Source organism: Lontra canadensis, unplaced genomic scaffold (genome assembly GCF_010015895.1).
Source record: "Lontra canadensis isolate GAN:19392208 unplaced genomic scaffold, GSC_riverotter_1.0 scaffold127, whole genome shotgun sequence".
NCBI classification, from domain to species: Eukaryota; Metazoa; Chordata; class Mammalia; order Carnivora; family Mustelidae; genus Lontra; species Lontra canadensis.
In genome coordinates this window covers 3353476-3375152 of record NW_022631121.1, presented here as the reverse complement: position 1 = coordinate 3375152, position 21677 = coordinate 3353476, and the positions used below count along the sequence as shown (strand labels likewise).

The window sequence follows — 21677 nt, the reverse complement described above, 5'->3', positions numbered from 1 at the left end:
CACCATCTGAGGGTCAGTTCCTCTTTTACAGTTCTCACAACTTCATCTCGTCCACTCTCCTGCTTAACTTAAAATGACCTCCTGGAAGGCAGGGGCAGTGTCCCCAGGCTCCACAGTGCCTTGCTTCAGAGCATTTGCCTGAGGCTGCTCTCATCAGGAACCTCCCCTCTGCCTCACCCGTTCTTTTAATTTGACATTTCTGTGCAAGTAGAGTGGAGTTCACAGTCTCCCTTACGTAGCAACAGCCCCTAGACTACAGTAGCCATAGTGGTGGATAGGCTCTCTGTGGCTCCAGGGGAGTGCCAGCAACAGGGGACCTCTGGGGAGTACCCCCAAAACAAGGAGGAGGATGGGGGAACTCCTTGGCTGCTGCTGCAGTAGACTGCATACCCTCAAGACCCCAGGGGCATTTCCCATGGAGGCAAAGGTTGCTGTCCTGCGCCTGAGGCCTGAGGGCACTGGGCAGGGCTAGCAGGCAGTGAGGGCACCTGGAGAGGGGGGATGGTGAGGTGGGAGGAGCCCTTTCAGTGGAGAGATCCCACCTTGGCTTTGCCCACGGCCACCCCTGCAGGGTCCCCCGGGGGCACTGCTCTAGGACCCCCCAGGGATCCCTTTACCCTGGTCAGCCTGGGCCCTGAGCACCCTGAGGAGGAAGGTGGTGTGAGCCTTGGGCCCCAGCCAGCCAGCCCTGTCTGGGCATTACTGGGGTGACAGCAGGGGCTGGCCGTGGGGTCTCCTGTGTTCTAGAGTAAGGAGTCTACTCAGTGTGCCACCTAGGGGCTGGGGCCCACCCTTCTGTCCTCTAGTGGCTTCACCTTCTGACTAAGGATTTTACCTCCCTTAGAGGTAAAGGAGGGATAGGGGACCTTCTGCTTGTCAGCCCTGCCCTGAGCCTTAAAGTGCTGAAAGCAGGGGCAAAGCTGGACTCTTTGTTGTCTCCTTTATTCAGGGGCTGGGCTGTGTCCCTCACCCCCCTAGTCTTCAGTCAGCGTTCTCAGGTTGAATCTTCGGAGGCCTGAAGTCATCTCCTCATAGTAAGGCCACAACTCTCAGAGACCCACCAGAAAGAGTGAGGAGAGCCATATTGGGCCACACCTGCCTGCGGTAGGAAAATCTGGAGCTTGTGATGGTTCGCCTCACTGGTCCTCACTCAGGTTCCTCACTTTGACTCGGAGATGGCCTCGTTCCTTCCTCTCTTGACCTATTACTGTCCTCATATCTCTCTCACCCCAACAGGAGGTGAGAGTTGCTCTTTTGCTCTGCTTGCCAGCTAGCCAAATGTCTCCCAGGACTGATAGCACTGCCCCCATTGTTATGGTTTTCATGTGCTGCTCCATTTGCAGGCTTCTTACCCTTAACTCTGGCACAACCTAGAAATTGTCCCTATGCTAGCTTCAGACCATGGACCTTACTGCCCTGAGTCCCCAAAAGTTGGAAGTCAGGTAAGTTGCATCTAGTCACAGCTGTTTGGAGATTCTGAGAGCTAATAGCAAGGAACAAAACTATGGGACTCTACTGTTCTGAGGCTGGTGATACCTATAGTCCTTACTCTCTCAAGATCTATGATGCCTCCTCCTACTGACCTAAGTCCCCCGGGGCTGGAAGCCAGTGGGTGACACATATGAGTACTCCTTCCTAGAGTTCCTCAGGTCTGAGAGGATGGTGGCAAGTTTGTTCCTCTCTCTGTCTTCGGTTGGGTGTTTCCATGTTTCCCTCGTCCTCACTCAGAGTCTTTACACTGATTCTATGACCTGGGAGCCTGTTCTCTCACACTAACTCCTTTCATTCCCTCTGACCACCTAGGATTGTCTTATGTGGCAAAACTTCCTGTGGTCACATAGTTGACAGTAGGAGAGGTATCCTGTTGTGTCTCCACTTTTATGATCTGGATGGTTCCCTCTTACGTAGGGCCCTATCCTTGGTTCTTGGTGTGACGTGGAATATCTCCCTTTGCTAACCTAATGCTTGTTCTTTAGACCAAGTGCCCCACCTCACTGAGATGGCCCTAAAAGGAAGTGAGTAGGCCTCATCATGCCACCATTCCTGGGTTTACTGAGGGAAGACATCAGTGGTGGGGCTCCGTGTGGCCCCTTCTGTTCTGGTTGGGGTCCACTTATCTTCCTTTAGAGTGACCAGCTTGACTCCAATGAGGAAGTAGGTTTCCACCTTCTACTGAGTAAGGCTGCTCCCATTAGACAAAGGCTCTCTCCTCCATGAGTCCACGTCCCATGGAAACAGGGACACCTCAGCTGGAGAGCTTTGCCCTGGGCCTCCTAGGTCTGACAGCAAGGGTGGGAGTCTGGGCATTCTCCTGGATCCTGGGGTGAGTGGTCTCCTAGCTCCTCATCCTTCACCTTGACTCATGACTAAACGTGGGGCTCTACCTTCCACTCACCTGAAAAGGCCATACTCCTCAGACTAAGGCCATTACCTGCTTAGAAGCTCTAAATTGGAAGAATGAATCCTGTCTGCCCAGGGCTGTTAGGATCTTCTGAAAGGTGATAGTAGCGGCAGAATTTTATGACACCCCAGTCTTCTGGAGTTAGTAGCCCCTTAGTCTTTGCTCAGGTTTTTGACCTTGACTATGCGTAGCCTAAGTCTGCCAGCCTTTCACCAAGGTTGTCATCTTTCTGAGACACTAGAGGGGGAAGTCAGCCTGCTTTTCCATGGCTTACCCTGCCTGCGGCCTCAGTATGGCCCTTTCTGTTATGGGGGTCCATTCATCAGCACTCATTGTCCTCACCTTAAATTCAATTAAGGCCTATGAGACTCTCTTATCATTGATTTTATTTCTTCACACTACTCATTTACTTAGCATTACTATTATTGTGGCTGTGTATTCCAAAACACTACTTTGGGTCAGGGTTTTGTTATCCATGAGATATATTTTGGAGTAAGAGGAAGAAAAACAAAATAAAAGAAGGTTTGGCTTAGACTGGGAGGAGAGGCAGAGCATGGGTCTCTAGACTGATCGGGACCAATCCAGACCAGGGATCCAGTCCCAGCGAGGTCACTTACCACTCCTTTGAACTTGAGATACTTACAAGTCATTTTATCTGTAAATGAAGTTTGCTAAGCTCTATCTTATAGGAATGTTGGCATTTCTGTACTATATAAAGCACTAGGCATACTCTTTAAGAAATACTGGGTCTGAATGAATGGCAGTTGTTATTATCAATCCCCAAAATACCACCCTCCCATCTAAGTTTATTTTTAATACTGTAGATAGCAGAGAATGTTTAGTGCACAAGGACAAAAACAAACATTCTTAAGCTAACTAATTAAAGTATCTTATTTTTCACTAAGACTAAAAGGAAGAGGCAAACCATGAATTAAAACACATTTTATTTTTGTTTAAAACACATTTTAACAATTTTTTTCTCTATTTTGTGTTCCTAAGTATTTTACTGTGTTGTTCTTTCACATTTTCATGAAATGCCTATTTGCAATGCCATGTTATCTGCTTTTGGATCGTAAATATAGTATAGATGGTTTGTGACTTTCTTTTTCATATACCAAACCTATAACTCTCCCTTGTGAGACAGCAATAAATGAGATCCATGCCATTCTTAAGTTTATATTCTAGAGCTAAATGACCTATTACAAGAAAAAAACATTTGAGAACACCTAAATAAGTATAACTATATATGTTTGTAGAAGCTAACAGTTTAGAACAAACAGGAGGAACATCTATGCTTTTTTTCCCTCCGATCCCTAGGGCTCTGCACTACTGGGAAGGTGCCCTCTTCCACCCCGGGGAAAAGCAGCCGCCCAGACTGCCTGACTAGACGCGGCGCCTGCTACGGGCCCCCTTCGCGGCAGACCCCCTGGCCTGGGGTCTGGCCCCCACGCGCTCCTCCTCGTCTAGCAGAGCCTCCTCGTACAGCTGGGGGTAAGAGCTGGGCACCGTGTCGTTGATCTTGGCCAGGACCTGCAGCACCTGCATCTTGCTGGTCTCCGCGCGGGCCTTCGGGCCCCACAGGAACTCGTGGCGCAGAGGGTCGCTGGCGGGCACCGGGCGGTACTCCAGGTAGCCCTGGCGCACCAGGTCTCGGGTGATGAGCTTGCGCGGCTCACCGAAGACCAGGTGCCTCTTGCCCTCCTGCACGCCCAGCACGTTGAGGAACTCCCAGACCTCCTCCTCGCTGGCGCGGTTGCCCTTCATGAAGATCACGCCCAGGAGCGCCATCAGGAGGCCGGACTTGGGCAGCCCCTTGCTGCCGCCGCCCAGGGTGCCCTCGCCGGGTTGGGCCAGCTTGCTGACCAGCGTGTAGGACTGGCCGCGGTCGTCGGCCTCCCGGACCTCCAGCCCGAAGACCAGCTCCATGCGCTGGGAGGTGAGCCTGAAGATCTCGGGGAAGTGCTCGCGGTACTTCCTGCCGATGATCTTCAGCAGCGCCACGCGCATCAGGGGCTCCCCGGAGCTGTGCTTCTCCAGCAGGAACTGCACCAGCATGCTGGCCTTGCGGATCAGGGGCGTTTTGCGAATGGCCAGAGGGGCGGCCGGGGCAGCAGCCGCGGCCGGGTTCTCGGCGCCCTGGTCGCCTGGCAGGCCTGGGGACCCTGCGCCAGGAGACCCTGCGCCAGGAGACCCAGGGGCGGGGCCACCTTCGGGTGGTGAAGATGGACCCGCCTCCTCCGGGGAGCCCGGAGGAGCGCGGGGGGGGCTCCTCTGCTGTTGCTGCTGCTGCTACAGCAGCAGGAGCACCCCCGACACCCTGAGCCCCACCGCAGCGTTTCTCCCGGGCACGGGCCTTGTTCTTCTGGCGCCGAGGCATGGTGACACTGGGCAGGGCTGGCAGGCAGCGAAGGCACCTGGAGAGGGGGGACAGTGAGGTGAGGGGAGTCCCTTCAGTGGAGAGATCCCACCTTGGCTTTGCCCACGGCCGCCCCTGCAGGGTCCCTCAGGGCACTGCTCTAGGACCGCACAGGGCTCCCATTACCCTGGTCAGCCTGGGCCCTGAGGAGGAAGGTGGTGTGAGCCTTGGGCCCCAGCCAGCCAGCCCTGCCGGGGTGTTACCAGGGTGACGGCAGTGTTCCTGACAGTGAAGACCCCAGTGTCCATGTAGGGTGGACACTTCGCCTGTTAAGTGTTGGGAAGACCTGGGCCCCCACCCCCCTCCCCTGCTCTGAAGGCGACCCTGGGATCTTCCATGGTACCCTCAAGGAGGGAAGGAGGGAGCCTTCAGCCCACCGCTGAAGTCAGGGGCACCTAGTGCTGACCACTGATGGGAGGGCTTCTCTGCCCTGAGTCCGTGGGGTCCTCGGAATGACGCAGAACCCCCACTCGGACTCCGTGTAGGACCTGGGACCCTCCCTTCCTCTGACCGTAGGCTGCCCCTGCAGATTAAAGCTGAAACCTGCCTGAGACCTGATGGGAGAAATGATGGGATGTCTCAGCCGGACGTCCCTTTCTTGGAATGTTAAGGATCGACAGGAGAGGACAGGCCCTATTGTTCCTGGTTCCCGCAGTCCTCACTCCGGGTCCTCCCTTGCCCCACTTCTGGCCACTCATGGTAATGGCGGCAGGAGCTGGAGACTCATTAGCACCCTGAGTGCCGGCCCGACCTGGAAATCCTCCCTCTGCTGACCGGCAGCCAGCACCTTAGACCAAGGCCCCTACCTCCCTGAGTTTCTGGAGCACAAAGTGAGGCAGCACCTCAGTCTTTAGACCAGCCCAGACCCTCCCAGGCCACGGCCAAGGCCAGGAGCGGAGACTCCACGTGGCCTCTGTTCTGGGGTATGGATTCCCCCCAGTCGTCACAAAGGCCATCTCCTTCCCACCAGTAGGCCTGGGGCTCTCTGCCTGTGCTGAGCTGAGCCAGAGTCTGGCAGTCCCGGGACAAGGCCTGCAATCCCCGAGACCCCGCGAGGTAAGTGAAGGGACCTGGGGCTTAACCGCCATGTTGGGGCCTCCGAGCCCCGAGAGCAGGGGCGGAGCGGGGCAGGGCCTTTTGGACCTCTCTTTCCCGGGGAGTTGGGGCTGGGGTTTGTCAAAGGTGTATCCCCAAAGTTGTAACCCGGGACTCCTGATGCTCGACCCCTAACGGTATGCAGGACCCCTGTCTGGGCTCACCCTAGGCAGGAGCTGTCCGACAACGCCTCAGCGCCCACGGCGTGGTCCGGAGGAAGTTCTCGAGGGCCAGGAGGTTCACTTCCTGTCATGTGGGTCTGTGCCCCGGAGGTGGACCCTGTGTGGTGGGGGCGGGGCTCTGTGGGTGGAGCTCTTTGGGCGGGGCTCTTTGGGCGGGGCTCTTTGGGCGGGGCTCTTTGGGTGGGGCTCTTTGGGCGGGGTTGGGAGTGATGTGGGTAGTGTGTGGTGTGCTGGATTGCAGGGGGCAGTCCCGCAGGATCACAAAGGTTTTTGCTGAGTCTTAGCAGGTCTAGTGAATTCTTCCTCTGCTGTGCTGAGTGTGCTGGCCTGAAACCAAGGGTGTCATTTCATTCCCAACTTCCGGTAAGAAGTATTTGGGTGTCTGAGCTTAGCTGCATGCCCGGCGCTTCCCCAGTCTAACAGTCAGAAGCTGGTAGCTTTTGGGGGGCCTCTGCATTTTGATGAGGACTTCACTCCCTGAATCGTCTCTCAGTGTCTTTCCTTGATCGCTTGTGGGTGCTGTGCAATCTCCGTCTGCTGATTTGAGGTCAACCCCTCATATAAATGCCATCAAGTCCCTGTGATTCCTGATGTGAACTGAAGGTATACTTCTTTGGGCTACTCCTCTCTAAGGCCTTCCAGAGTTGGCTGCAGGAAAATGAGAATCCTCTGGGGTCCAGTGTTCTGGGATAGGGATCTTGAATGGAGTTCTTTACAGTCTTAAGAGTTCTTCCCTTTTGTAAATGCAGCACCGCCCCCCACCCCCACCCCCACCCCAGCATGGTCCTCAAGAACCCTCTGGAGAAACTGAGGTACTTCTAAGCCTGGTCGCTTACCCTAGGGCCTCTCCTGGCTGACATCACTGTCATTTCTGAAAGTTTCGTGGGTAAGTTTCTGCCTTCTGTATAACTGCTATGATACTTGTTATTCTATTTCAATATTTACGTTTTGAACATATAAAAATTTTATATACACACAATGTGATGCCTTCATATGAGCATACACTGTGAAATGATTATCAAAAACTAGTCAACCTATGGCTTTCCATAGTTACCATTTTCATGTGTATTCTAAGAAATCCCATTTTCAACAGCATGCATGAATCAGGGGGACATTATGCTAAGTGAAACTGGCAGACCCAGAAAAACAAATACTATATGATCTCACTTACATGTGGAATCTACAGAGAGAACAAAGATATAAGTCACAGTAACAGAGGAGGATGGTGGTTACCAGAGGCTGGGTGGTGACAGGAGAGGGAGAGATACTCAGGAAAGGGTACAGTCTTTCAGTTATGAGTAAGTTCTGGAAACCTGTACAGCACAGTGACTATAGTTAATAATAATGTGTTATTTACCTGAAATTTGCTAAGAGACTAGATCTCAAGTGTTCTATTTTCATTCATGCCTTAAAATCTACTGAGATGGCTACAAAAAATAAAGGCCCAGTCCTCACCAACAAAAGAAATTTATAGTAGTTATTAGGGCAGTGTCCGGACCCACTGACTCAGACCGCCTCAACCAACCTAAACTTTGGTGCCGTCCTGGTATACCCTAGAGTCCTGGCACATGGGCCCTGAGGAGCTAGCTGCCTTCAGAGAGGTTCCTTCCGTGAAGCACCAGTAATTGAGTATCCCAGGGCAGGGCTGGGAAAATCAAGGCTAAACCTAAACTCTTTCCGCCCGCCAGTGCTGTCTTCTACAGACCTGTCTCAACTTCAGAGTCCACCCCGACACAAGTCCTAGTTCAGTGCACACTTAGTGCCCCTCAGGGCTTTTGCAGTATGACTGTTGTTGATCTTGTTTTGTTTATTCCTTTAGTTTTTCCAAGGGCTGATTCTGGGCACAGGAAACAGCGGCCTGAGATCAGTTTTCATCTTGGAAGCTACAGGTAAGGCTCTAAATCTTTAAATAATTTAAGGGGAATTTATATCTGTATACTATTCTCTTCCCCTGAATAAACATATTTTACAGCTCCATGTGGAACATTTTCTTTCTCTGTCAGTACATTTTTTTAGTTGCCTCCATAAATACCTGCAGTTTTGTGAGGTTTCATTTTTAGGTGCCTTTTAGGTCTGTTGCTGTTGAAAATGGTACGTCATCCCTACGTGTTCTGATTCGGGATTGATTTTGTGTGACCAGGCTTCTGATTTTACTATAGGGATTTTGTATATACTAGCAATTTGACATTCCTTATATATTTGAATATTGTGTTTGCTTATTACTTTAGATATATTAGTTATGAGATTAGTACTATTATTATCTGTTTCTTTATATTATTTATACCTCTTATTTTCTCATTCTTGTGCATGGCTGTGCCCTGCTATGCATTCATGTCCCAGTTAGTGGGACTGTAATTCTGTTTTTGCAAACTTTATTGGGAATGCTTCTAATATTTCACATTTATGTATATTTGCTCATGATTTTACAATATGGAAATTCCATTGAAGAAGTTTACTAAAAGTTATTATCATGAAATGGTGCAGAATTTCTGTCAAAAGTTCTTTCTTTACCCCTGCACGTTGTCAGATGCTTCTCCCCCCCCTTCGTGTAGTGAATTCTGATTCATATTTTCTAACATGATACCATGTTTGCATCCCTTGGACTTACGTCTTTATTGGCCACTGTATTGCATATGCTGTGAAATTGTTTATGTTACTTGTCTCAGTAGGAGTGAGCCCAGGTCAAGTGGTTTTTTTTTCAGGATATCCTTATTTGGTCTTTGTATCAAAGACAGCTAAGGCATTAGAGCAGGTAAGTCATTTCCCTTCTTTTTGTATAGTTTGACAGAGTTTATATAGAAGTTTTATTCGTTTCTCCTTCACCATTTGGTGTAAGGAGACTTCACATTTGGCTGGTCCGGGAACATCTTGAGGGTACCTTGTGTTTTACCTACAGTTTTAGTTTATATGGTTAACGTAAGTTTTCTATTTATGTATGATCTGACTTAACAATTTCTCTTTTGCTGAAAAATAGTCCATTTCTCTTGGATTTTTAAATTTAAAGGCATGCTATTTAAAAGAAAATCACTTTATCACTGAAATTCTCAAACATTCAGAGAACAGAATATTGAACCCCGTGTACCTGGTTCTCAGCATCAACAATACTCAGCAGTAACAGGAAGAAGCTTAATCGGATTGAAGTTTATTTGTTTGTTTAGTGGTAACACTTCTCCAGAGGGCCCGCTGTGCACTTCCATTAGGAAGTACATAATGTCTGCGATCCCTTTGTGGTGATGTTAGCAGTCACTGAGGATCATCACCCTCATCCATTAATCCATCAGGGGCTGCCCAATGGTAATTCTGTCATTCCTTTGTCTCTATTAGCTAAAATAACTCTCTAGGTAGAACCTTTTCCTTATCTACCTTTTGTTATCCTGACATCATGGTAAAAGTATTTAGATTGTTAATTACAACCTGTAAATCTCCTCTACACGCAGACTTGGTAGAATTTTATTTACTATCACTTGTTTCTGCTTCTTTCTTTTGTAACTGGTAAGACCTACAGAAGGTGCTACAGAAATATTTGTAAAGAACTGGCTTTCATTATTTGGCTCTGCTGTCATCTGCGTCATCATTTCTGCATTCATCTTCATTATTCCTGCCTTCTAATTATCTGGATGTAATATGCTGCTGTTTCAATAACTCTTGAATCATTTGGATGCTTTAAATATTTTTCTGGTAAATCTGTTTAGTGCTATCATACCCAAGTAGCATTTGGGCCCTTTCCCACAGCTAACACTGTAGACCTTTATGTATAATACTTTATACTCCTGAAATTTTTTAGTATGCATATATACACACACATATGTGATAGATTGAAGTTTTTCCTAGGAATGAAAGGAGGATTTCACATTAAAAAAAAAATCAATCATAGTGTTTTATGAAATTTACCACTCATTCATGATAAAAAAACATATATTACAAGTAAAGGATACCTACAGAAACCACAAATAAGGACAATCTGTTATATCAATAAAAGTATTTGTAAAAGTTCTTGAGTAAGACATCAGGATAAAAACATACACTTTAATTCTGCTGTAACAAGATGTTTGACCATGAAATTAAGGAACAATAGCTTGTAAAGTACCATAACAAATACTGGCATCTAATATATGTATTTATATATAAAATACATAATAAAAATGAAATATATACAGCTGCTATATCAACAAATTAATGAAAACCTGAATAAAGAGTATTATCCTGTTCATGGAAAGAAGTACTTAATATTATAAACATGTTAATTCTGCCCAAATGTAATCTACAGTGTAGATTAATACCCAGTCTCCCCAAAAGAAACTACATAGCTTTTGTATATGAAGTCTGACAAGCTGATTCTGAGCTTTAAATTTACTTACAAATTACCAAGAATAATCAAAGAGCTCTTAATAAAGAAAAATAGGAGGACTTACTCTATTAGACATTAAGAATCATTTTTTTAGAAACCGTAGTAATTAAAAATGTGTGCTATGTGTCAGTATAAACAAAGAAACCAAAAGAACTGAATAGAGTGTCCCACAACACCCACTTATATGTGAACTTCTGATTATTAAAACTGTCATTGTTGAGAAGTAGAGAAAGAACAGATTTTTTTTTTTTTAAGATAGGACAATGGAGCAACTGGAAATCCAAACTGAAAAAGAATACCACTATAACACTTCCCTCATGCTAGACACAAAATTCAGTTCTAGAAGGGATTAAAAACCTTCCATTATTTATATTATGACAGTTTTCAGTATTACGTCACAGGTGAGAAGAGCAAAAAGATCGTATAGTCTGTCAACTAGAAGGACACCAGTATGGGTCAGGTAAAACATTTGGAGGGAAAGAGATGAAAGAACTTGGGGACATCAGTCACTTGAGTAACAGAAGGACTGGGGATGATGTGAGCTGGAGAGGAAGAGAAGAAATGGCAGCTCATTCAGGCCCCCTGTCCCTTGCTTATCTGGCCTGATTACCATTATGGGCCTTCACTTTCAAAGAGGAGTACTTAATGTACTTAGTGTTAGCTTGGGAGAAAACTCCCTGGGCCGGTGATCCCTCCATCCCATCCTCCCGAGCCCTAGTCCCTGACTGACCTGTTAATCTCTGGACCTTAAGAAAGCATAACCTGGAAACTAGTGTTATAGACAGTAGTAGTAGTAGTGACCAGCTGTGTAGGACTGACTACAGACACACTAAAGAAAACCAAGAATGCGTTTGGTACTTAGAGAAGGTTCCAGCTCTTGCAGATGTGATGGGAGCAGTGTCCCACCTCCTTCTCCAGCAGAATGAGTACTCCTGCTATGGGGTGAGAAAACTGGGAGCCTGGGACTCTCCACCTCCCCCCTCCACCTTTTTTTAATACTTTACCTTTTTTTAAAATTTGAGTTTAGTTGTCACATAATGTCACATTAGATTCAGGTGTACAGCTTAGTGATTTGACAAGTTTATGTATTATGCTATGTTTGCCACAAGTGTGGCTACTATCTGTCCTATTCTATTAATAGTACAGTGTCACTGACTATATTTCTTATGCTGTGCCTTTTTCCCCCATGATTTATTCATTTCACAACTGGAATCCCATAGCTCCCCTTCACCAATTTTGCCCAACCCCCATCCCCTTCCCCTCTGGCAACCATCAGTTTGTTCTCTATATTTATAGGTCTGATTCTGTTTTTCTTTTGTTCTTTTGGGGTTTTGTTTTATTTGGTTGGGGTTTTTTGTTTTGTTTTGTTTGTTTTGTTTTGGTTTGGTTTTGGTTTAGGTTCTACTTAGGAGTGGAATCATATGGTATTTGCTTTCTCAATCTGGCTTATTTCACTAGCGTAATGTCCTCTAGGTCAATCTCTGTTGTCTCAAATGACAGAAGCTTATCCTTTATTATGGCTGAGTAATATCTGTGTGTGTGTGTTTGTGTGTGTGTGTGTGTGTGTGTGTAAAACATTTTCCTTATCCATCTGTCTTTTGATGGACACTTAGGTTACTTCCATATCTTGGCCATTATAAATAATGTAGTTAACATAGGGGTGTGTATATCTTTTGGAATTAGTGTTTTTGTTTACTTTGGGTAAATACCCAATAGAACTATTGGACCCTGTGGTATTTCTGTTTTTAATGTTTTGAGGAATTCCGTGCTGTTTTTCAGAGTTGCTGTACCCATTTACATTCCCACCAACAGCACATAGATGGCTCCTTTTTCTCCACGTCATTGTCAACACTTGTTATTTCTTGTCATTTTGATGATAGCCATTCTAACAGGTGTAAGGTGATAACTTGTTGTGGTTTTGATTTGCGTTTCCCTGATGATTGATGATGTTGAGCATATTTTCATGTATCTGTTGGCCATCTGGATGTCTGCTTTGGCAAAATGTCTGTTTAGGTCTTCTTTGGCCTCTCACCTTTTTTTACACCTGTGGAGTTGTCCCGTAGATTCTACTACTTATCTGGTCTCATGTGGAGACCCACAGTAGGGTTCAGAGTACTTTGGGAGCAAGGAAGACTTCTCTTCTCCTCGTTGTCATCAGGGCTACTCTGAGCGGAGGGAGGTCAGGAAGCAGGGAGTGGCCATGATTCCATAGTGGGCAGATGGCGTTGACTGAATTCACTGTGAGTACCTCCTCCTCCAGCAAGCGAACTACCACTTGTGTCTGGAGGTGTGTGAATGGGGACTCTCCACAGTCTAAATGGTATCTGGAATTCTAGTGAGAAAGACTTAATTCTACCAGTCTGTCCTTCAGTGTGGAAAGAGTCATCCAGAAGTAAGTGCAGAGGATCTGACGTTGAGGAGAAATGGAGGAAAATGGTGCTATTTTGGTTTTTCTCATTGATATGATCAGGGGCAGCTCTCAGCCCAGAACAAGGCCTGCCTTTACCTTGGATCTACATTCTTACTTCCAGGTACCCTCCTTCAACTTTGACAGAGTGAAAGTTTCTCCATACTTACTCAAATGTTTCATGAACCTATTTTTACCTATCATCAGGTAACTATTTTAGGCTTAAAACCTTGGTATACAAGGGATGAAGACTGAAAGAGTTAACATCCAAGTAAATATGGTTAGATCCTTTTGTTTTCATTTTCTTTTTCTTTTCTTTTCTTTTTTTTTTTTTAAGATTTGATTTATTTGCCAGAGAGAGAAAGAGAGAACACAAGCAGGGCGAGTGACAGGCAGAGGGAGAAGCAGACTCCCTATTGAGCAAGGAGCCTCAAGTAGTACTCAATCCTGGAACCCTGAGATCATGACCTGAGCCGACGGCACACGCTTAATCAACCGAGCCACACAGGCGTCCCTTGTCTTCATTTTGTACTGCTGCTGCATAGCAAATCAGCACCAAGTTAGCAGGATAAGCACAACTTTATTATCTCACAGTTTCTAGGGGTAAGATGTCCAGGTAAAAGTCGACTTTGGTCTCTGCTTTAGAGTATTACCTAGCGGCATCTAGGGTGTCACGTGAGCTGTGTGGTCAGCTGAAGGCTAAACTAGAAATAAATCTGAGCTCCTTCACATTGTGCGCAGTGGTGCTCAGAAGCTGATGTGGTCTTGTTGTTCTGGTGGTTGTTGTCGGCTATTGGCTAAAGGCTAGGCTGCAGTTCCACGACATGAGACCCAACCCATACAGGCCCTCTCTACAGGCACTTGACAGCATCACAGGCTTTTTCCTCAGGGTCCCCCACATAGCAAGAGCATTTCTGTTAACAAAATGGAGTGTTATATAATATCGAGAGTTAGGGGAGTCCCATATCCCCTTTAGGGCCTAAGGGCAAATAAAAATTTAAAATAAGAAAAAAGTACAAATATTGAATCATGTACACCTGAAACTAATAAAATACGATATGTCAATTATACCCCAGTAAAAAAAAAAAAAAAAAAAGAAAAGAAAAAATTCAGTTCTTCCTCATGCAGATCAAGAAATGAGACTCCTTGTAGAGCATTTATTTTAACAAACTTGTAAATACTTTCTCTGCCCCTCTGAGATCTTTGTTACTCTTAAGAGCTGATTATGCTTCTTGCCAGTTTGCATCCTAGGAATTTTTTCTGAAGTAACTAGGCATCAGGCTCTTGAAATGTGAACATTAAGTAAAATAGCACCCCTGTCTCCCAGTCTCCATGAAAGTTTCACTTCAGCACCTGTCTCCAAGTTGTAAAAAAACATCTCTTGTCACAAAGAAATGAGAAGTTGTTTTTCTTTTCTCCATTTATTCGAATAAAGGCAATGAACTAACAAAGATGCTCTCCCCCGCCCCAAATTACCAGGCAATTTTTGGATGAACGATGTGTAGTAAATGGTGTTGTCAAGTCCTCTTACTTGAGGAATAGTTAACTATTAGCTTAAGATCATGGATGTAATGGTTTGTATCTATTTGGCTACCATAAAAGCTTTCTCTCTTATTCCTCTTTGGTAATGTGATGGGTGTCACATTCTGGTTCAGTTATTATTAAAAAATAAAACTGTTTTCTCTCTTTTCTATGTTTTGTGGAGAAGCATTTCTGAGTTGGCAGGAGATTCTGTTTCCAGTTAACACCCCAGCAAATTTGGCAATGAGAGTAAGTCTTCTGGAAGTTCCTGAATCGCGTGAGTAAGAGGTTCTGTGGACACACAATAGTCAGGTAAGAGACTTTAACTTATAAAGTCTCCCTTCTGACTCTCCGCTCTTTTGGAATACTTGTCAGAAAAACCAACCTCTCTGAATTCGAGATTTTTCTCTTAATTAAGCATGAGACTATGGGCTCTAAAATCCCATAAGGATCACCATTGGCTTTGATTATAGAAAAATATGGGAAGCTGGAATTATTACCTACAGTTCTTTGTCTTTAATATGTCCTCTCTCTGTCACATTAGGAGTGATATACCTCGAAGAATCTTGTCTTGCAGTGGCCTGAGGACACTTCTTTTAATTTGTATAAATTAATGTATTTGCAGGGGTTCTCAAAAGGGCCTCATCTCAACCAAATGAGTTACTGGAATGTATGGGATTCATATCATTCATATAGGAAAGTTAAATATGACTTGAATAGCCAGAAGGAAAAACCGGAGGGGGGAAAAAAAAAGAAGAGGAAGTAAAGGAATTAAAGGCCCTTTTCTCAGCTATCCCTGCTCTCTGCTTCCCTGCTTCTCTTTATTTTTCCCCACATTAAATCAAGTCCTGGAAGGAAGGAGGCAGTGATCTTCTAGTTGTATTGTTGCCTTCCTTTGTGGATCTCCCTGCACAGAGGAACGAAGTCATAACTTTGTTAACTGCTAATGAATTACCTGCCCTGTTTGAGGACATAGGTTTGGGCAAGTCATGCTCTAGCCTGGGTCCCCTTTATATCTTAGCCAAGATTCGACCTACAAGATTCCCATGTCATCCACACACCCAGTAGCTAGGAAAGAAGTATGATAAACATAATTACAAAATAACAGAATTTGAATAAAAGGTGATGCACTCACTTAAAGGCAACAGGATGAAGAGTAGTTGAACTAGTCACTTGGGACAAAGCAAACAAAAAATGGTGTTAAGCTGCTAAATGTCAGTATGGGTAAGTTAACCGAAAGACCCTAGAACTTATATTTTTCTGACTTCAATATGAGGAAAACCAGCCCTTCCTACTGGGACCACCAGCAATTTTTTTTTTTTCAGGTGGGGCAGCCTCTTTACTGACCAGACATATAGTGGCTGCGAGCAGCGGGGGAGCTGGGCTACAAGCTGAGGTAATAGCCTTCCCTCACCCCAGGCCACCTGTGGACCACACAGCCCCCCCCCCAAGCAGGTGGACCTGGTCTGAGAGGCAGGGCCTGGAGCAATCTGTTTCTTAGGAGGACAGACCAAGTGTCACCCCATTCACTTTGACTCAACCATCCCCCATTCCCCTCTCCTTTAAAATCCTCAGTTTGATTCCCGGAGTCCAGAGTCTCTCATGGTTCGTCTCCCCCTCTGATTCTGCCCCCCTTCATTTTTCCCTTCCTTCTACTAATGTCCTCCATGCTGTTCCTTATGTTCCACAAATAAGTGAAACCATATGGTAATTATCTTTCTGTTTGACTTACTTCACCTAACATAATCTCCTCCAGTTCCAACCATGTTGATGCTGACAGGCATCTCTTAATAAGATTCTGAAACTAGATAATGGCCATGGGTGTCTGTGTCTCACATGTGAGAAAATTATTTGGAGAGATGGAGCAGTTACTAAAGGGCCTAAGCCATCATGCAGATGTTACTCACATGACTAAGGGAAACTCAGGAGAAACACAACTCTTAGTTAAAAATTTAGATTACCAGGCTCTAGAGTTGGGTAATATTTTATAAGGAATTATACAGTAGCACTCAGATAACTTAGGCAATAAAGCATCACAACAATTTGTAAAATTAGTATATGATAGAGAAGTTTTGCATGTTGATAATCAAGAATTTGCTTTAACCGTCCACTATTAGTGTGATATACTTAAAGGTTTTTTCCCCCAAGACAAATAATGTACTGAATTTATCCTACTTTATTTTTGTAATTGCTTTGCCTTATAATTTACTATGGACTTACTGGCTATATAGATGGCTGCAGTTTGCCCAGAGAAAGATAGCAGTGGCAATGGAGAGAATTCGTAAAACCGTACTGTTACTATTTTGTAGTAACAAAGGTAGGGTATCCTAAGGATAAATGAATTAAAAATTAAAAAAATTTTATTCTTCTGGTGCCACTAAATGGCGGGGTGGGGGGGGAGTCTCATCACCCTCACCTTTTTAAATAGCATTTACTTTAAAAAGATGTAAATATAAAACCTTTCTCTTGGAAAAGCTGAAGAAACTTCTCAACAATTTTACGTCCCAGGAATGTTTTCGTTTGGATAAAGCTATCACAGAGGACCACCCCAGTGAGCATGCACAGTTAGGAAGAAATAGGTGTGACAAATGGACACACGACATCCTCTTCCTTGTGGACTAGTTATCTTTCCTCTTGAGAAAATGTACAGAATGTATTGTATCAGCTTGGTGACATAGAAGAGGAAGGTTTCTTTTTGACTTTGCTTTTTCTTCAGTTGCTTGCCTGGAATGTACGTTGTAGTCCAGTTTAGTGCTTACTGAGCAATAAAACTTTGTTCTTTCCTCCGTGATCATGGTGAATACTGTCTAAGCCCCGTGATCCGGGACAGCAGTGAACGTCAGGAAGTCCACCTCCTTTGAATTCCAGGAAACAGCTCACCTCAAAGGTCCATCCTCCGTATGAGTTAGGTAAGACACGTAGCTGCTCGTTTGTTTACCTATGACAGGGCCAGACACAGATTCTCAAAAATCCCATTCTTGGCCTTATAAAATGCTTAACCCAGCTACTTGGTAGCCCAACTTTGGTTAAGCTTCTTTTCCTCCTCCAGGCCCGCCCTCAGCTGAGCCAACACACAACCCCTCTTGAGAACAGACTGGCCTCAGGGCGAAACGTTCTCTGATCTTCTGTCCAATCACACTATCCTTTATCCTGCTTCTACACATACACAGCTTTGTGTATCCTCTCTCCAAATGTAAAACTCCTTTTGCCTCACGGAGGCTTGACATCCATGCAGATCGTAGGGGCACAGATTCTCCCTAATGCAATAGTTCCCTTTCTATCTTTGCAGGTATCCCTTATGAAGGAAGATCTCTCCTTACTAAGTTCGATTTGTTTTTCATTGTACATATATTTTGTGGAGACAAATTTTTGAGTCAGCATGATAGTCTGCTTCTCATTATTTCCCCAACACGTATAATGTAATCAAGCAGCTGACATCTCATCACCTTCTCTGGAATGTATTGGTTAGAAGCAAGTCACAGGCCCTACCTAAACTTAAGGATAGGAGTACACAAAAACGCCATCACCAGGAGGTGGGGATCATAGGAACCCCATGAGATTCTGTCTGCCACTGTCCACCCTCTGGGCCATAGTATCTCATGTTCCTACTTTATGTAAAATTCATTCACCTTCTCCCCAAATCCCAAAATATCTTATCCCACTACAACATCAGCTCAAAATCCAGTTCCCATCATCTAAATCTCTAAGTCTAGCTGCAGATGATGAGGCTCTTGGGAGGAAGTTTATTAAACATACCACTGGGGCAGAATGAGTCTCTATTTGTGGACCTGTGAAGCAAGAAGATAGTTCATCTGTCCTAACACATCCAATGTACAATGGCAGAAGAGGAGTAGGATCATGTCTATAGACACTGTTGTTTAGAAACAGGCACATGCGAAGTATGAAAGTCAGTGGACAGTTGCACTTCTGAAATACCACTGAGCAACTATTGTCAGTTCCTGGAGTAGAATTCAAAGCCCAAGATTAATTCCCCAGGCTCTCACCTCCATCTTGAGGTTCTTGTATCCATTCTCTGAGTCATCCTCATTTTTTATTTTTTTAACTAATCTCTACATCCAACATGGATCATGACCCCAAGATCAAGAGGCACAGACTCTACCAACCGAACCAACCAGATGCCCCTCACCTTTCCTTTCTTTCTTTTATGGAAGATAGCATATATTTGGAGTTAAGAATGTAAAACGTGTACTTTGCAAACCGTCATCAAATGCACAGACACAGGTACTTGTAACACCTACCTTGCCTCTCCCACTGGAAACTTCCTAGGTTATCCAGGATTCATGAGTAACTATGAAGAGCCATCCTGCAGCCTATGCTTTAGTCTCTCCATCTGAGCGTCTCCCACATACCTCACCCTTACCTTACCTCACCTTATCTCACCCACCACATGGCTAAGCTTAAAACTTTCTTTCCACTGAAAAACTGGTTTCCCAAATCTCCAAATGGGCACTTACCTGCTCTCAGCTGGACTTGCAAATCTTCCATCCTTCTTATAGTACCCTGATAGCTCGTAGCTTCCAGCTGCTCCTAGACAAAAAATCCATAGCATCCACAAGAATGTCTTCCATGAGAGCACATGTTCAGCTAATGTTCAGAGAATGAATAAGTGAAACAATGAATGTGTTATCTAATATAAGTTTTATTTTCTCCTGCATTCTTAGATAAGTTTAGCAAATTCACATATGTATCTTAATTTTAGAGAGTGACTGAAAGTATTAGGAAAGCAATGAGTCAACTGTCTTTGAAACACCTACTCAGTGTAGTGATACCCTGTTCCATATCACAAAATAAGAGGGAAGTGTTGCCAAATTTCTTTTGAAACTACATATCTCCTACTCTTAAATGCAACACACAGAAATAAGAGTGCTCTGGTCCAAGAAGGTGATGTAGGAGACGCTGAAGTCCCCTCCTCCATGGAGATACCAAATCTACACCTATTTAAAGAACAATTCCTTCTGAAGCAGAACTAAGTGCTGACTGAACACCTTCTGCGGAATAGAAGACAGGCCATGAAGAGAATGGCAAGAGAGATGAAGAGAAGGTACTCTATTGTTTGTGTGTGGGAAGGGAAGGGATTGTGTGTGTGTCTGTGGTAAAGGGAAGGGACAAGATGAAAGTATAGCATAATGTAGAATCTGGATGTGGAGAAGGGAAGGGATAGTATCATGTTTGCATAGAGAAGGGAAGGGAAGGGAAAACATAATGTTTCTGTGATGGGGAGGGGAAAAGGGAAGAAAAGGGGCAGTGGAGTGTGAATGAGCAGAAAAAGAAGGGAAGGGCTAGTGAAGTATCTTGTGTGTACGTGTGTGGTTAGAAGAATGGAGGGAAGTGAATAAATAGTGTAGTGTGTGTGTTTGGAAAAGGGATAGTGTAGAATGTTTGCACAGAGAAAGAGGGGAGGAATGGAATTGCATATGTTTGTGCAGATGAGGAAATGAAAGAAAAGGGAAAATATAGTGTGTGGGGGGTAACGGAAAGTGCAGGGATAGGGCAGTGTGTGTATATTTGGAAAAGAGATTAAATAGTATAGAGTATGTGTATTGGGAAGAGAAGTGATAGGGTGGTGTGTTTGTAGAGCAGGAAAGCAAAGTAGAGAAGTGAACAGAGTAGTGTAAAAAAGGGATAGTGTGGTATGTTTGCACAGGGAAGGAATAGTGTATTCTGTGTGTGGTTGAGGAAAGGGAAGAAAAGGGAGAATATAGGGTATGTGTAGAGAAGGAAAGGGTAAGGATAGGGTAGTGTGTGTATATAGGGGAAAGGGAGGAAATAGTGTAGAATTTCTGTATACAGAAGAAAATGCACAGGGTTGTAGGTGTTTTTAAAACAAGAAAGCAAAGGAGGGAAATGAATACAGTAGTGTGTGTTCACAGAAGGGATAGTGTAAAATGTTTGCACAAAGAAGGAAGTGGAAGGAATAGTGTATTGTGTGTTTTTGTGGTTGACGAAAGGGAAGCAAAGGGAGAATATAGTGTCTGTGTGGAGAAGGAAATGGTATGGATAGGATAGTATGTGTATATTTGGAGAAGGGAGGAAATACTATAGAATTTGTGTTTAGGGAAGAGAACGGATCGGGTGGTGTGTCTCTGTAGAACAGGGAAGCATAGGAGGGAGTAAGTATACTGTGTGTGTTTGGAGAAGTGATAGTGCAGAATGTTTGTACAGGGAAGAAAAGGGAAGGGATAGTGTATTGTATGTGTTGGCGTGGTTGAGGAGAGGGAAGAACGGAGAGAAAATATTGTGTGTGTGGAGATGGAAAGGGTAGGGACAGTGTCGTGTGTTTATATTCAGAGAGGGAAGACATAGTATAGAATTTGTGTATAAGGAGGAGAATGGCTAGGCTGGTGTGTGTTTGCAGAACAGGGAGCAAAGGAGTCATGTTAAGAGAGTTGTGTGTGTGTTTGCAGATGCAATAGTGTGGCATGTTTGCAGAGAGAAGGAAGGAAGGGGGGAAGGAATAGTGTAGTGTGTTTTGGGTTTGGTTGAGGAAAGTGTAGAAAATGGAGATTATAAGGTATTTGGAGAAGGGAAATGTAGGCATAGGTAGTGTGTGTACATATGGAAAAGGGAGGAAATAGTCTAGAATTTGTGTATTGGGAAGAGAATCGATCAGGTGCTGTGTGTTTGTGGATCAGGGAAACCAAGCAGGGTCATGAATAGTGTAGTAGAGTGTTTGTGAGGATGAGGGAAGGGAAGAAAAGGGAGAAGACAATGCAAGTGTGTGGAAAAGGAAAGGGAAAGGAGAGTGTCGTGTGTGCATATTTGGAGAAGGAAGAAGAGAGGGTAGAATTTGTGTATAAGGAAGAGAATTGGCAGAGTGGTGTGTTTCTATGGGAGGGAAGCAAAGGAGGGACGTGAACAGTGTAGTTGTGTGGTTTAGGAAAGGGAAGAAAAAGGAGAGTACGGTGTTTTTGGAGAAGGAAAATGGAGGCATAGGTAGTGTGGGTACATTTGGAGAAGGGAAGACATTGTGTCAAGGGAAAGAAATGGATTGGGTGGTGTGTGCTTGTATATCAGAGTACCAAGCAGGGTCATGAATAGTGTAGTACAGTGTTTGTGAGGATGAGGAAAGGGAAGAAAATGGAGAAGACAGTGCAAGTGTGTGGAAAAGGAAAGGGAAAGGATAGTGTCGTGTGTGAATATTTGGAGAAGGAAGAAAACAGCAGGATTTCTGTATAGGGAAGAGAATTGACAGGATGGTGTGTTTCTATGAGAGGGAAGCAAAGGAGGGAAGTCAGTAGTGTAGATGTTTGTTTGTGTGGTTGAGGAAGGGGAAGAAAAAGAGAGTA

General features: G+C 44.8%; 2 long non-coding RNA genes and 1 pseudogene across 2 annotated transcripts in view; 2 read left to right on the top strand and 1 right to left on the bottom strand.

Annotated features, from left to right (window-relative positions):
• Positions 1-3406: 3406 nt before the first annotated feature.
• LOC116857857 lies at positions 3407-4778 on the bottom strand (annotated as a pseudogene).
• Positions 4779-6899: 2121 nt separating this feature from the next.
• Positions 6900-14624, top strand: LOC116857860. The gene is made up of 3 exons (XR_004380812.1): positions 6900-6980; positions 7924-7983; positions 14558-14624. It is a non-coding gene; the product is annotated as an uncharacterized LOC116857860 (long non-coding RNA).
• A 2517-nt stretch (positions 14625-17141) lies between these two features.
• The window catches only part of LOC116857843, an 8627-nt gene continuing 4091 nt past the window's right edge, over positions 17142-21677 (top strand). The window contains exons 1-2 of the long non-coding RNA XR_004380811.1: positions 17142-17279; positions 19247-19432. This is a non-coding gene — a long non-coding RNA (uncharacterized LOC116857843). The remainder of the gene's footprint in view (positions 17280-19246; positions 19433-21677) is intronic.